This window comes from Narcine bancroftii, chromosome 14 (genome assembly GCF_036971445.1).
Source record: "Narcine bancroftii isolate sNarBan1 chromosome 14, sNarBan1.hap1, whole genome shotgun sequence".
NCBI classification, from domain to species: domain Eukaryota; kingdom Metazoa; phylum Chordata; class Chondrichthyes; order Torpediniformes; family Narcinidae; genus Narcine; species Narcine bancroftii.
The window spans coordinates 47,991,144-48,003,897 of NC_091482.1; the positions used below are offsets into that span (position 1 = coordinate 47,991,144).

The 12,754-nt window shown below is 44.0% G+C and overlaps 1 protein-coding gene and 1 long non-coding RNA gene across 5 annotated transcripts in view; one reads left to right on the forward strand and one right to left on the reverse strand.

The window, feature by feature from the left end:
* Window positions 1–3,067, reverse strand: part of zfand6 (zinc finger, AN1-type domain 6) — a 44,345-nt gene extending 41,278 nt beyond the window's left edge. Inside the window, exon 1 of one of the 4 annotated variants that reach the window (XM_069911295.1) lies at window positions 2,964–3,067. The gene's annotated coding sequence lies outside the window, so the exon portion shown is untranslated. The remainder of the gene's footprint in view (window positions 1–2,963) is intronic. The other 3 variants (XM_069911291.1, XM_069911294.1, XM_069911293.1) reach the window with 3 other exon arrangements.
* LOC138749633 (uncharacterized) lies at window positions 2,663–5,915 on the forward strand. Its single transcript, XR_011348787.1, has 2 exons — window positions 2,663–2,850; window positions 5,529–5,915. It is a non-coding gene; the product is annotated as an uncharacterized lncRNA (long non-coding RNA).
* The last annotated feature ends 6,839 nt before the right edge of the window (window positions 5,916–12,754 follow it).

Here is a 12,754-nt window from a genome sequence, read left to right on the forward strand (position 1 = left end):
TTTATGAATTAAAGTATTTAAACATTTCTAATAATTGGTGATTAATTATTCATGGTAATAAGTACACTTCAAAGCAGTCAAAACCTATATATGCAACTATATTAATGGTTGTCATAAGATGGTTTTTTAAAAAAAGACTCCTTTAACCTGCTGACGTTCTCCAGCATTGTGTTCCTATTTTAAAAATACTTCACTTGCTGGCTTTTGTTGAAATTAAATCTTATGAAAATGACCGGAGGCCAGCAAAGATGGTACCTTGAGTAATAAAGGACAAGGTATCTAATATCTGAGGTAGGAAAGCTCTGAGGGACACAATGATATCTACATTTGGAAGGATAGGGACTTCTGAAAATACTCAGCTTGGCTTTGTTTGGGGAGATTTGACCTTACATCATGACCAAGTTTCTCAAAGAAACAGAAAAGTATATTGATGAGGGCTAGAGAGATGACAGAGTTTACATCGGCCTCAGTTAGGCTTGAGACACCACCCTACATGAGCAATTAGTTCAAAATAATTAAAGCCCTTGGCAGCAATGCAAGTTATCAAAATTTGCTTGACAGAGGCTAATGTTGGACGAATGCTTTTGCCATTGATCTTTGGTGCTGGGAACCTTCCCAATTGCTTTATATATTTACAATTTGAATACAAACACAGGAGTTATGATAGGATGACCCAAAAATTACTAGAGTTGCTGATAAAGAGTTTAGTCAAGAGCAACAAAATCAACAAGATCAAGATGGAAATTAATGCTAAAAAATGTGAGGTGATGCATTTTGGAAGGACTAATAAGGGTCAATTCACACAATGAATGCTCAGGGCCAAATGGGCAAGGATGGTAGGGGCAGAGGCACCTACGTTTATATCTAGGCCTTGCTGAAAGTTGCAGCAGGACACATGCTTCCATTAACCAGGGCACAGAATTTAAAAAACTAAAAAAGCGCTACATTTTCTGGAATGGGCCATTGATGAAAAACTGGATGACCTAGGTTTGTTTCCTTGGAATAGGGGAGAGTCCTGTCTGAGTTATGTAAAATTATGAAGGGCATGGACAGCAGAAGCTTAAGAGGAGGAACAAGAAATCTAAGACAAGGGGAAAAAGTTTAGTGGGGTTGTGAGGAATCACCAGAGGGTGGATAGAATCTGGAACACACTTGCCCACAACATTTATCAACCATTTTCTCATGCATTTGAATCAACAAGACTACAGACCAAGTGCTAGGAAATGATTATAGTACAGACAGGTACTTGAGGATTAGCAGGGATATATGGCAGAGGGCCAGTTTGACTGCTGCAGGACCAACAGACAAATTGTACAGAAGTTAGGCACAAAGCTTATATGTTCTGCTGAATATACATTTTCACATTTAATTCAGCACTCAGTTGAAACCACTGGACCTGCCCTTTCCCAGGAGTAATACAACCTTTTGGTAAATCACGGAAGGCTGCAGACACCGTTGTTGAAGTTAAAATCAAAATGCTGGAGAAAATAACCTGCTGAGTTTCTCCAGTATTATGATTTTACAACCTTTTATGTTCCCCCCCCCCCCCAATAAAAAGTCCATCCAACCATCTTTAATCACATGTAACTAATAACACAGCTCTAGGGCGCACATTTGGTGTTCTCTGATATTATCTCCATAGGTTTGACACTTGCAGGGGACCCTGTAGTGGGACACTGCATTGAGATCAGGTTGGAAGCCATCCCAGACACTAGGCCTCTTGCACAGGGCACCACACCCAGCAGTAAAAACACAATGCTGGAGAAACTCGGCAAGTCAAACAAGATAAAGATACATAACAAACATTTCAGGTTTGAGTCCTTCATCAAGGTATGGAAAAAATGTCAGCTGGCATCCAAACAAAAAGGGTGAGGGATAGAGGGAAAGAAGTATGGTTCTTCCTAAAGCAGGAAGGAATAGGTGGAGAAGGGAGGGAAAACACAGCAGCAAGCAGGGGGAGGAGGGATGGTTAGGTGAAGAAAGGGGTGGAGAGGTGAGGGAAAGAGGGGAAGGGAAGGGAGGGAGAATGGTGAGTAGGCTAGCAGAAACTGGAGAAGTCGATGTTAATGCCATCTGGTTGGAGAGTGCTCAGGTGGAAGATCGTGTTGTTCCTCCAATTTACAAGAGGCCTTGGTGGGATAGTACAGGAGGCTATGAACAGGCACGTGAGTATGGGAGTGGGGGCACGGGATTAAAGTGGTGGGCCACTGGGAGATCCCCATCATTGATGCGGACAGAGAAAAGTGATCTGGCAGTCTGCGCCTCATCTATCCGATGTAGAGAAAGGAGTAGATCCCTCCAGACAGAACAGGGCAGTGCAAACCCAACCCCTGACACGGGAATACATGCACCAGGCACGTTTGAAGCCAAGTTGGAGATAATTTCGACAGAACAAATCATCAGGGCCGCGCCCTCGCTCACAAATGGGTGGTATTTGAAGGGGCCCAAACTTTCCCCCTGGTCAACCTTGGAATCCCCTCCCCGCAGCGGGCAGGGCTCAGCTCACCTGCCCGACCCTGGAACATATCCAGCCTCCAGCGTCCCCCCTCCCCCCCTCGGCGGGCCCTTACTCAGCACCGGGCACACCAACACCACGGCCTCAGCTCTCCCACAATCTAACCCTCTTGGCAATAAAGTCCCGCCCTCTTTGGAGGCCGCCGCTCCCATTGGCCGCACTCGGAGAGCAGCGCCGCCAGTCAGCGCCCATCACCGCTCCAATAGGACCGGGGCCTGTCCATCACAAGCACAAGCCCCACCCACCTCTACCCGTGTCAGCTCTTCCGGCAGCGAGTTGAGTTGAGGGGGAAGTGCCAGGCCCGGGGCGGCCGGCTGACGGTACCCGAGGATCAGGTATGAGACCAAGTCAATCCCCCTCGGCCGCGAGGGCCAGGGCGGCTCAACGATTCCCCCCCCACCCTTGCAGGGATACTGACTGGGGAGATTCCGCGGTGACAGCGACCTACCTCTGTAAACAAAATAACAGACAAAGAAAAGGAGGGAGCGAGCGGCCTGAGTCCGCCCGCCCGGCCCTGTTTACACGGACAAAGCGGCCCCGCTTGGCTGCCTCTGACGTCACACGGCAGCGGCGCAGCGATTGGCTGGCGCCTGCAGGTGGTGCTTCGCTCCCGTGCGAGCGGCCCCTGCTCCTGTCAATCACCCCCCTGTCAATCATCCGGCCTGTCAATCACCGTATCGACTAGCCTGGATTTTCCAATTCAGAGATAAACGTAAAACCCGTGGGTTTGGAATCTGAAAAGTCTTGGGTTTTCCATATTCCTGGTAAAACAAAAAACACTGACGAAAGAAAAACACATTGCTGGAGAATCGCAACAGGTCAAACATAACAAAGATAAAGAAAACATAACCAACTTTTAGGACTTTATCTTTGAATCAGAATTTATTTTCATGAACCAGTTCACGAAATTCGTTGTTTTGTAGCAGCATCACAGTGCAAACATTCATATAATCCACCTTACAACAATTCATTAAAAAATAGTGAGCGGAAAGGCAGTGTCTTCCTGGATTGTTCATTTGGGAATCTGATGGAAGAAGCTGTCCTTGTGCTCCTCCACTTCAGGCTCCTGTACCTTTCCCCTGATGGTAGCAGTGTGAAGAGGGCATGACCTTGGTAGTGGGGGTCCTTGAGGATAGAGGATAAGACCTGCCTCTTGTAGATGTCCTTGATGAAGTGAAACCTGGTGCCCTTGATGTTGCAGGCCAAGTTAACAACCCCTTGAGTTTTTTAATTGCCCTGAGCATTGGCCCCTCTGTACTAAAAAGTGTTGCAACCAGCCAGAATACTATATAAGGGACACTGCTAATTTTCTCCAGCATTTTGATTTGACATACTATTCCCAGGCCTCTATGACATCAGGATGAAACATTTAATTGTAGGGAGCAAGAATTCTTGGGAGCACCAAGATTCAGTTTTCAGATTTATTGTCAGAGTGATTCTCTTTCCTGCGGGCGAAGCAGAATTACTACTTATTGGGAGTGCAAAAAAAAACGGACTCATGCAAACAAATAAAGAAATGAAAGCAAACTGACTGTGCAATACAGAAAAAAAAACACAATCAAGTGCGAGTCCTCAGATTGAGTTTGTTGTTGAGGAGTCTGATGGCGGAGGGGGAGCAGCTGTTCCTGAACCTGGTGGTGCGAGTCTTGTGGCACCGAGACCTCATTCCTGATGGTAGCAGTGAGAACAGTGGAGGTACTGAGTGGTGTGGATCTTTGATGATTGCTGCTGCTCTCCATCAGCAGCGTTCCCTATAGATGTTCTTGATGGTGGGGCATTTATGAGTATCTATGGAAAGATCACTTTTCTGATTTTCAGTGGTGGGCTAATTTATTTTTATGCGTACATTTTCAGTAGTGCAAATCCAATATGTGCTTTTCCCCTTTTCAATATCAGTATGCACTCCTGTGGCCAACCTTAAAGTATTGTCCCACACTTGTATAGGAGTCAAAGTATAGAACTGTATAATCTACTGAACATTTATATGCGAGCAATTCAGGTGAAATGACAGTCTTCAAAAGAATATCACCCTTTCCCACCCAGTTCATTTTAGAACAGCTGACTTATGGTTAGCCACACAGCATCTGCTGGAAGAACTCAGCGAGGCAAGAGCATTAGTGGGACAAAAAGAATCAGAACTTATTGTCATGAACATGTGTCACGAAATTCGTTGTTTTGCGGCAGCATTTAAGGACTGCTAATAAATTACATTTAAAATAAATATATGAATTAAGAGAAAAATGAGGTAGCGCCTGTAGTCAATGTCCGTTCAGAAGTCTAATGGTAGAGGGTTTAGAAGCTGTCCTTGTGCCACTGGGTGCTCGTCTTCAGGCTCCTGTACCTTTTTCTAGATGGTAGTAGTGACACCTGCCTTAATGACTTTCGACCAGTAACACTTACATCAACAGTGATGAAGTATTTTGAAAGGCTGGTAATGAAGTATTTCAGCTCCTGACTGAGTGGTGACATGGATACATTCCAGTTCACCTATCATAGTAACAGGTGGATTCCATCTCACTGGCTCGACACAAAGCCCTGGAATACCTGGATATCAAAGATGCAAACATTAGGATGCTCTTTATCGACTACAGTTCAGCATTTAACACCATCGTCCATTCAAAACTGATCAGCAAACTCCAAGACCTGGGAGTTAACACCCCACTGTGTAATTGATCATGGATTTCCTCGCCTCCAGATCACAATCCATGAAGATTGGTAAGAACCTCCACAATCTCCAAAAAGGGTGGGAAGTTTAGGAGAGACATCGTGCTTAAGTTTTTTTTTATGCAGAGAGTTGTGGGTGCCTAGAATGCCTTGCCTAGGATGGTGGTGGAGGCTGAAAAAGTCAGGGCATTTAAGAGACTCTTGGACAGGCACATGGATGGAAGAAGATTAGAGGGCTATGGGGTAAGAAATAAATGGGTTGGCACAATGTCAATGGCTGAAGGGCGTGTACTGTGGTGTATAATTTTTTTTCCCATTTTAGTATATTTTGGGTTTTTTTATATATTAGGAAGCAAAGAAATAAAGTTGGATTTAACATTTGGAAGCCTGCCACATTGACCACCGCCAGTGGGCTGATATCGCCTCAAACCGTGCATCTTGGCGCCTCACAGTTTGGCGGGCAGCAACCTCCTTTGAAGAAGACCGCAGAGCCCACCTCACTGACAAAAGGCAAAGGAGGAAAAACCCAGCACCCAACCCCAACCAACCAATTTTCCCCTGCAACCGCTGCAACCGTGTCTGCCTGTCCCGCATGAGACTTGTCAGCCACAAACGAGCCTGCAGCTGACGTGGACATTTACCCCCTCCATAAATCTTCGACCGCAAAGCCAAGCCAAAGAGGATAATATTTATGATATTCTCATTGATAATATTTGTAATAAAGTATAACATTACACCTCTTGTAATGGACCTACTTGACGTAAAAAATTATAATGGGATTTTGTTTTCTAATCAGTTGCAAAGATTTGTCTCGACCACCATAGTTGACCTCAGTCACAATGAAACATGGAATCCTCTCTCCTGATGCCAGTGATAAGTTAAAGAAGGAACAAGTGAACATTGCCAAGTGCTTTGCTGTGGGGTTGCAACATATCTGCCATTCTGATCTATTTGGGGTTGGGTGGGGGGGGGGGGGGGGGGAAATCAGACTTCCCAACCCTTTGATTCCACCAGTCAACACACATGTGTGCCAAGAGTGAAGCTGGCCCTGCCATTCCACCTCATAATGTCATGTTTAATTATGGTATTTTTTTTCAAGAGAACACCGCTGAAATAGCAAAACACGTCTGTGACTTTGTTGATTGTAGCCACACGGGATTCAGAATCAACTCAGCTGCTCAAAATTGGCCGTCCATTAAATGCTGTGAGTCATCAGCTGCAGTAGTATTTTGTTCTACCACAAACTATCTAGTTGGCTTAATGTATTCTCCTTTAGTCCTTTCATTAAGGGAACCACCTTGTTCAAAAAATTTAGAGGAGGGTGCTCTATTAGTGGCATAATTAAAAAGTAGATGCCAACCAGCAAAGTGACGACACAGCTAGAATGTAAACAGCTGAAACACAAAGAGATGCGACAAAGAGATGTAAACACAGATCAGATCCAACCTTCGGCAACCTCACCACATCCTACTCTCAATTGCTGTGTATCACTAAACAGCTACAAACAAAGCACTGGAAGAATCTGAGCAGCTGTGAATACGGATAGTAGATGCGTCGGGCTGAATCAGCTAAAGGAAAGAGACTGGTTCATTAACATCTTCATTCTCAATGATATTAAAGCCTCACACACCTGGCGGTCCTGATTTTGTTGTTCCTGTACCTCCTTCGTGATGGTAGTGGGTCAGAAAGACTATGTACCCTATTTAGGCCATACTCCCAATAAATGACATCTATAGAGGAAAGGAATCTTCTTTGCCGTTTTGATGATCCTCTGAATTGACTTCCGGACTGATGCTTTGCAGCTACTGTTCCACACAATAATGCGGACAGGACACTCTTAATTGTAAAATGTTGTCAAGATGGGGGGCCAGAAGCCTTGCCCTCCTCAACTTCCTTTCTTGACTAATGAGGAGGTGTTGTAGGGAGAAGGTGTTGTGGGAGAGATGGGAGTGGAGAAAATTGTACCTTGTAGGAAGAGGGGGGGAGGGTGGAGGGTAAAATTAAGTAAATAGTAAATTAAGGAAGGTCAGAATTCCTTGAGAAAATGGGATATATAAATTCGAATTCCATTGCTATTGAAGAGTGATCTCTACCAATCCAATTCCAATTTGGAAATAACCTAGTCAGTATTAGAATATGTAAGATTGTGTATTCATAACGCATTCTGTTAGCAAGAATAGGGAAGCAAATTGCATCACATGTCTGAACCACTATTTTCATGGTTCATTGATAAAATCAGAAATGAAACAAACGAAATAAACCAGCTTCTTAGTGAGACCAGAAATATCTTTAAATAAGTTGAATGAGAGTATGGGTTAGTATCGGATTATAAAGTGAATGTTGATAAAAGTGAAGTAATGCCTATGGTGGATATGGATTACTCTCAATGTAAAAATTGACAAAATTTAAATGGCAAAATGAAGCAATTAAATACTTAGGAATTAACATTAGTTTGCCATTGTTAAAAAAATTGGAAGAGGAATTGACAAGATGGAAAGATTTACCAATAAAGTTAATATGACGAGTGATTTGTATTAAAATGAATATATTTTCCAAGAATACAATATTTGTTTCAATCATTGCCCATTCAAGAACTAGAATTTTTTTTTCAAAACTTAAATAAAATAATACGTGAATTTGGGTGGGAGGGGGGATGGGGAGAAAAATATAAAAGTTTTTTTTGTATAATTGGCTCTGGATATTTGATTAATGTTTTATTCATTTTTTTCTGTAACGGTGCAAACAATTAAATAATTTTTTTTTTAAAAAAGAGCTTCCAAAAACTGCAGGAAGGAGGAGGTGGGGAATTAACTTGCATGATAATTTCAAAAATATAACCATTTTAAGGAGAAATAGAAGCCAGATGCAAACAGCATAGGGGAAAGGGGCAAAATTCATAGGGACTCCGTGAAACTGAGGGTGGAATTTGTAATTTCCAACAAAGATACTTCAGCAACAAAATCCTGCATTAAAAGTAATCAGGTGTAGATCTACAAAGAAAGGTGATTGTGTTGTTAGAGTTAAATTATTTAACACTGACAAGTCTGTCCATGTCATCATCTAATGCCAAATCAAGGCCGTCTGCAAATTGGAGGAAATAACATCATATAAGTAAAAACACAATGCTTGAGAAACTCAGCAGGTCAAATAGTGTGTTCTTTCTTTGGCTTGGCTTCGCGGACGAAGATTTATGGAGGGGGTAAAAAGTCCACGTCAGCTGCAGGCTCGTTTGTGGCTGACCAGTCCGATGCGGGACAGGCAGACACGATTGCAGCGGTTGCAAGGGAAAATTGGTTGGTTGGGGTTGGGTGTTGGGTTTTTCCTCCTTTGCCTTTTGTCAGTGAGGTGGGCTCTGCGGTCTTCTTCAAAGGAGGCTGCTGCCCGCCAAACTGTGAGGCGCCAAGATGCACGGTTTGAGGCGTTATCAGCCCACTGGCGGTGGTCAATGTGGCAGGCACCAAGAGATTTCTTTAGGCAGTCCTTGTACCTTTTCTTTGGTGCACCTCTGTCACGGTGGCCAGTGGAGAGCTCGCCATATAATACGATCTTGGGAAGGCGATGGTCTTCCATTCTGGAGACGTGACCCATCCAGCGCAGCTGGATCTTCAGCAGCGTGGACTCGATGCTGTCGACCTCTGCCATCTCGAGTACCTCGACGTATGCAAAGGTAAAACTACATATCTAATGTTTCGGGCTTGAGCCCTTCATCAAGAATAACATCTGACTCAAGTCTCCAACCAGATGGCAGTAAAATTGTCTTCTCCAATTTCTGTTAACCCCATCCCCGGTCTCTCTCTTTCCCCACCTTTCTGCCAGCTCTCTATCCCATTCCTTTCCTTCTCTTATCGGAAAGCTATACTTCTTAGCCCTCGCCCCCATCGCTTCTCAGCTTCTACCTTCCCACCTATTATCTCTTATCCTGTGAACCTCCCTTTTGCCCCTTCTCCTTCCCCACCTTTTTCTTCAGCTGCTTTTTCCAACAAAGCCCCCAGACCCAAATCATTGACTCTCTTTTACCTCCAATGGATGGTGGGTGAGCGGCTTAGTTCCTTCAGCACTTCTGGCTTTTACTCTCAACTCCAGCATCTGCAGATTTTCTTGTTTAACGTCAATCATTCCAATCACTGGAGTAACTGTTGGCAGTACTTTAGGACTAGTGACCACAACTCCATTAGTTTTAAAAAAAGGTTATACAAACTTGATCCACAAGTTTAAGTCCTTAATTAGGGCATAGCAAATGTTGTTAGCATTAGACAGGATCTTGCAAAGATTGGTTGGAGAGGCTGATTCCAGGTAAAGGGGGATCTGGCAAGAGGGAGGCTTTTGAAAGAGAGATGGGGAAAGTTCAGGGCTTGTTCCTGTGAGAGTGGAGGACAAGACTGATGAATTAGAGAACTCTGGATGGCCAGAGATATTATGGATCTGATTAAGAAAACAAGGAGGCATATGTCAGTTGTAGACGTCGAAATCAAGTGAATCTTTTGAGCAGTGTAGGGAATGTAGGAGATCGCTTAAGGGGGGAATAATGACGGCAAGGAGAGGGTATGAGATGGCTCCAGCAGATAATGCTGAGAATCCCAAGAGAGTCTATGTTAAAGGAAAAAAAGTATAACTTAAGAAAGGGTCCTTTAAAGATAAACAAGATAATCTATGTATGGAACTACAAGATTTGGGTGAGTTCCTTAATGAGTATTTCCCATCTGTACTTACTGTCGAGAAAGAAAATCTAGGTTATACAAGAGGAGGTGCTCAAGGTCTTAAAATGCATTACAGTAGATAAGTCCTCAGGGCCTGATTAGGTATATCCCTAGGATGTTACATGAAGCTAGGAAAGAAATTGCAAGAGCTCAGGCAGAGATATTTACATTGAGCATGGGTGAGGTGCTGGAAGCCATGGAAGGCGGCTAATGTGCATAATAATGTTTATTTTTAAAAAAATAACTTTAAGGCCAAGCCAGGGAAGCCTAACATCAGCCATTTGAACCCAGGTTGCTGGTGTAATAGTGATGTGCTAACCACTATTTTAACCATAGTGGCAAGATTTTAAAGAATTAATTAAAAATTTGATGGTCTTTTTAAAAGGCTAATTGTTTCTATTACCTCAGCTGTCTCTTTCCCAATTAAATCAGTGGGATAAGACCCTTTCCATTTTTCATATCTGGCACACCGTGGAATCATAGCATGCCTATTACTATGTGACAACTCTTTGTTGATTTTATAAGTGATAGGCAATTGGACCAGGTTCTCACTCTCTTTGCTGGATTCTATGAATCCAGTGTAATACTGGAGGCTACTAACTCACAATGCTAATAAAAACCCCAGGCATCTCCTCAAAGCCTTTGTGGTCCTGGGAATGAGGGGCGCATCCTATCAGGATCAGGGCCAATGATGTCATTCTCCTCCACATAGCCAAGACGTTTAGTCCCAAACATGAGGTTCAGGGGTTTTGCTGCATGGAGAAAACTCTGGAGGTTGGCGTCATGGTCTTCCAAGGTGTGGCCACAGATGGTGACATTATTGAGGTAGGGGAAGGTAGCCTTCAACCCATATTCGTCCATCATTCTGTCCACCTGCCTCTGGAAGATAGAATCCCCATTAGTGATACTAAAAGGGACCCTCTGGAATTAGCCTCAAATGCCGTATATCGACAATCCTTGATGATAAGCAGCTTTCAGGTCGATGGTTGAATAGACATACTCCACAATATCATTCATCATGTCCGAAATTTGAGGGAGGGGGAATGCTTCCAGGAGTATGTACCAATTAATGGTTTGGCTGTAGTCAATTATTAGCCTGGACTTGTTTTCCCCTTTAACATCTACCACTTGCGCTCTCCAAGGGCTGGTGCTAGGTTCGATGATACCTTCATTGAGCAGACTTTGTGTCCAGGATTAATTTGTCAAGTGTATCAAGCAAAATTTACAAAATTTCCCCCCTTCAAACAACAGATGTACTATACAATGTTGTTGAATACGCAATAGAATGCAAATGAGATGCAAGGAATATGCAGTAATTGGAAGGATACATCTTTAGGTAGTATTTTTGCACAGTCTGTGAGTCTATGAAACTTTCAGTAGAGCTTGTGTTGATCAGGCATTTAGTGGAATGTCCATTTACCTTCACAGTCACTTTGGAGTTGTTGAGCTGGAGAAGTCTGTTCTGATCTAGGACCATCAAGGCTAGGTCCCTGGAGATTCCATACTCCTCACTTGAGTGGCTCCCACTGTCCTGGGTTGCCCTGAGTGGGTAAGATGGTGTTGACCTTGTGGCACGGCAAGATGGTTGCCGAGCCTTTTTGTGCCATTTCCTCTCTGCCACCTTCAGTCGGCGTGTAGTACAACAAGTGGGTTCGGGCGAATTCTGGGCAGACAGCTTGGAACTGGAATTGGATCTGGGAGCGGTGCAGCCTGTGGGCTTCCCTGGGTTTCTCCTCGTGCAGCAAACCCTCGCCCAGTGACCTTTCTTGCCACAGCTGGAACACACTGAGTCTTTTGCCGGGCAACAAGATCAGGGATGCTGCCTCTTGCCACAGAAAAAGCACTCCCTAGCATGGGAAGTGGCAGTCATTAGGGCTGGAGTAGTGAGAGCAGCCAGTCCTTGGAAGGGCTCACCTGGGTGAGAGAGCTTGCTGGCTTCAAGATCGTCATTCACGAACTTGACCTGTTCCATCGATTTGGCCAGTTCAATGTGGCTAGCCAGGTCCTTCTTTCCCGACTCGAGCAGTCACTGCCTCATGTACCTTGAGCGGACCCCCATGACTAGAGTGTCCCTCACAAACGCGGCTCATAGCCACTTTGTACCTGCACTTTTTGGCAAGAGTCTACAGATCCAGCAGGTAGTCATCGATGGCCTCTCCTGGCTGCTGGTGACATAGAGTGAGTCGGTGCCTTGCTAGGACCTCGTTTTGCGACTTGAGGTACCTAACCTTCAGCGCCTTGATGGCAGCGTCATATGTAATGCAGTCCTTATGACTGCATACCCTTTCGTTCCTACCCTCGAAATGGGTGTGGACTTCCTGAGTTCATCGGTGTCTTTCGTCACATTCAGGTAGGCCTGAAAGCAGTTAGCCAGTACATGAACTCCTCAGCCTCGTTGGGGGACAGAGGGTCTATCAGAAGCATAGCTGGCTTGAGTAGCACTTCCATCATTTAGGGAATAAGCTAATAAAATTGTAGCAAGAATAAAAGCTCTCATGACTAGATGGAGAACAAAAGCTTTTATTAGCTTATAACTATGGGTAAGGTTCAACAGTAGTTTTCAGTAGGGTTGTGGGTTTGTGCAGGAAACCAGGGTTCTATGTGAGCAGATGGGAGCGGAGCCAGGAGGTGGGGCCAGCCATCACCACAACATACTACCTGTGAATCCCAGTTCACTGCATAAATAAATATTTCAGTCTGCAGTTTGCTGTAGCATTTTTAAATGCTCCAACTCAGCTTCATTCTCTGAAAGCTTGTGCAGAATATGAGGAAGTTAAATTAATTGATAGGTTTTTATTGAATTGACTTGTTTCTATTTTAATCTTTCTGACTGAAACCCATGAGTTTCATGTGGTTGGGTTTTTTTAATACAGAAATG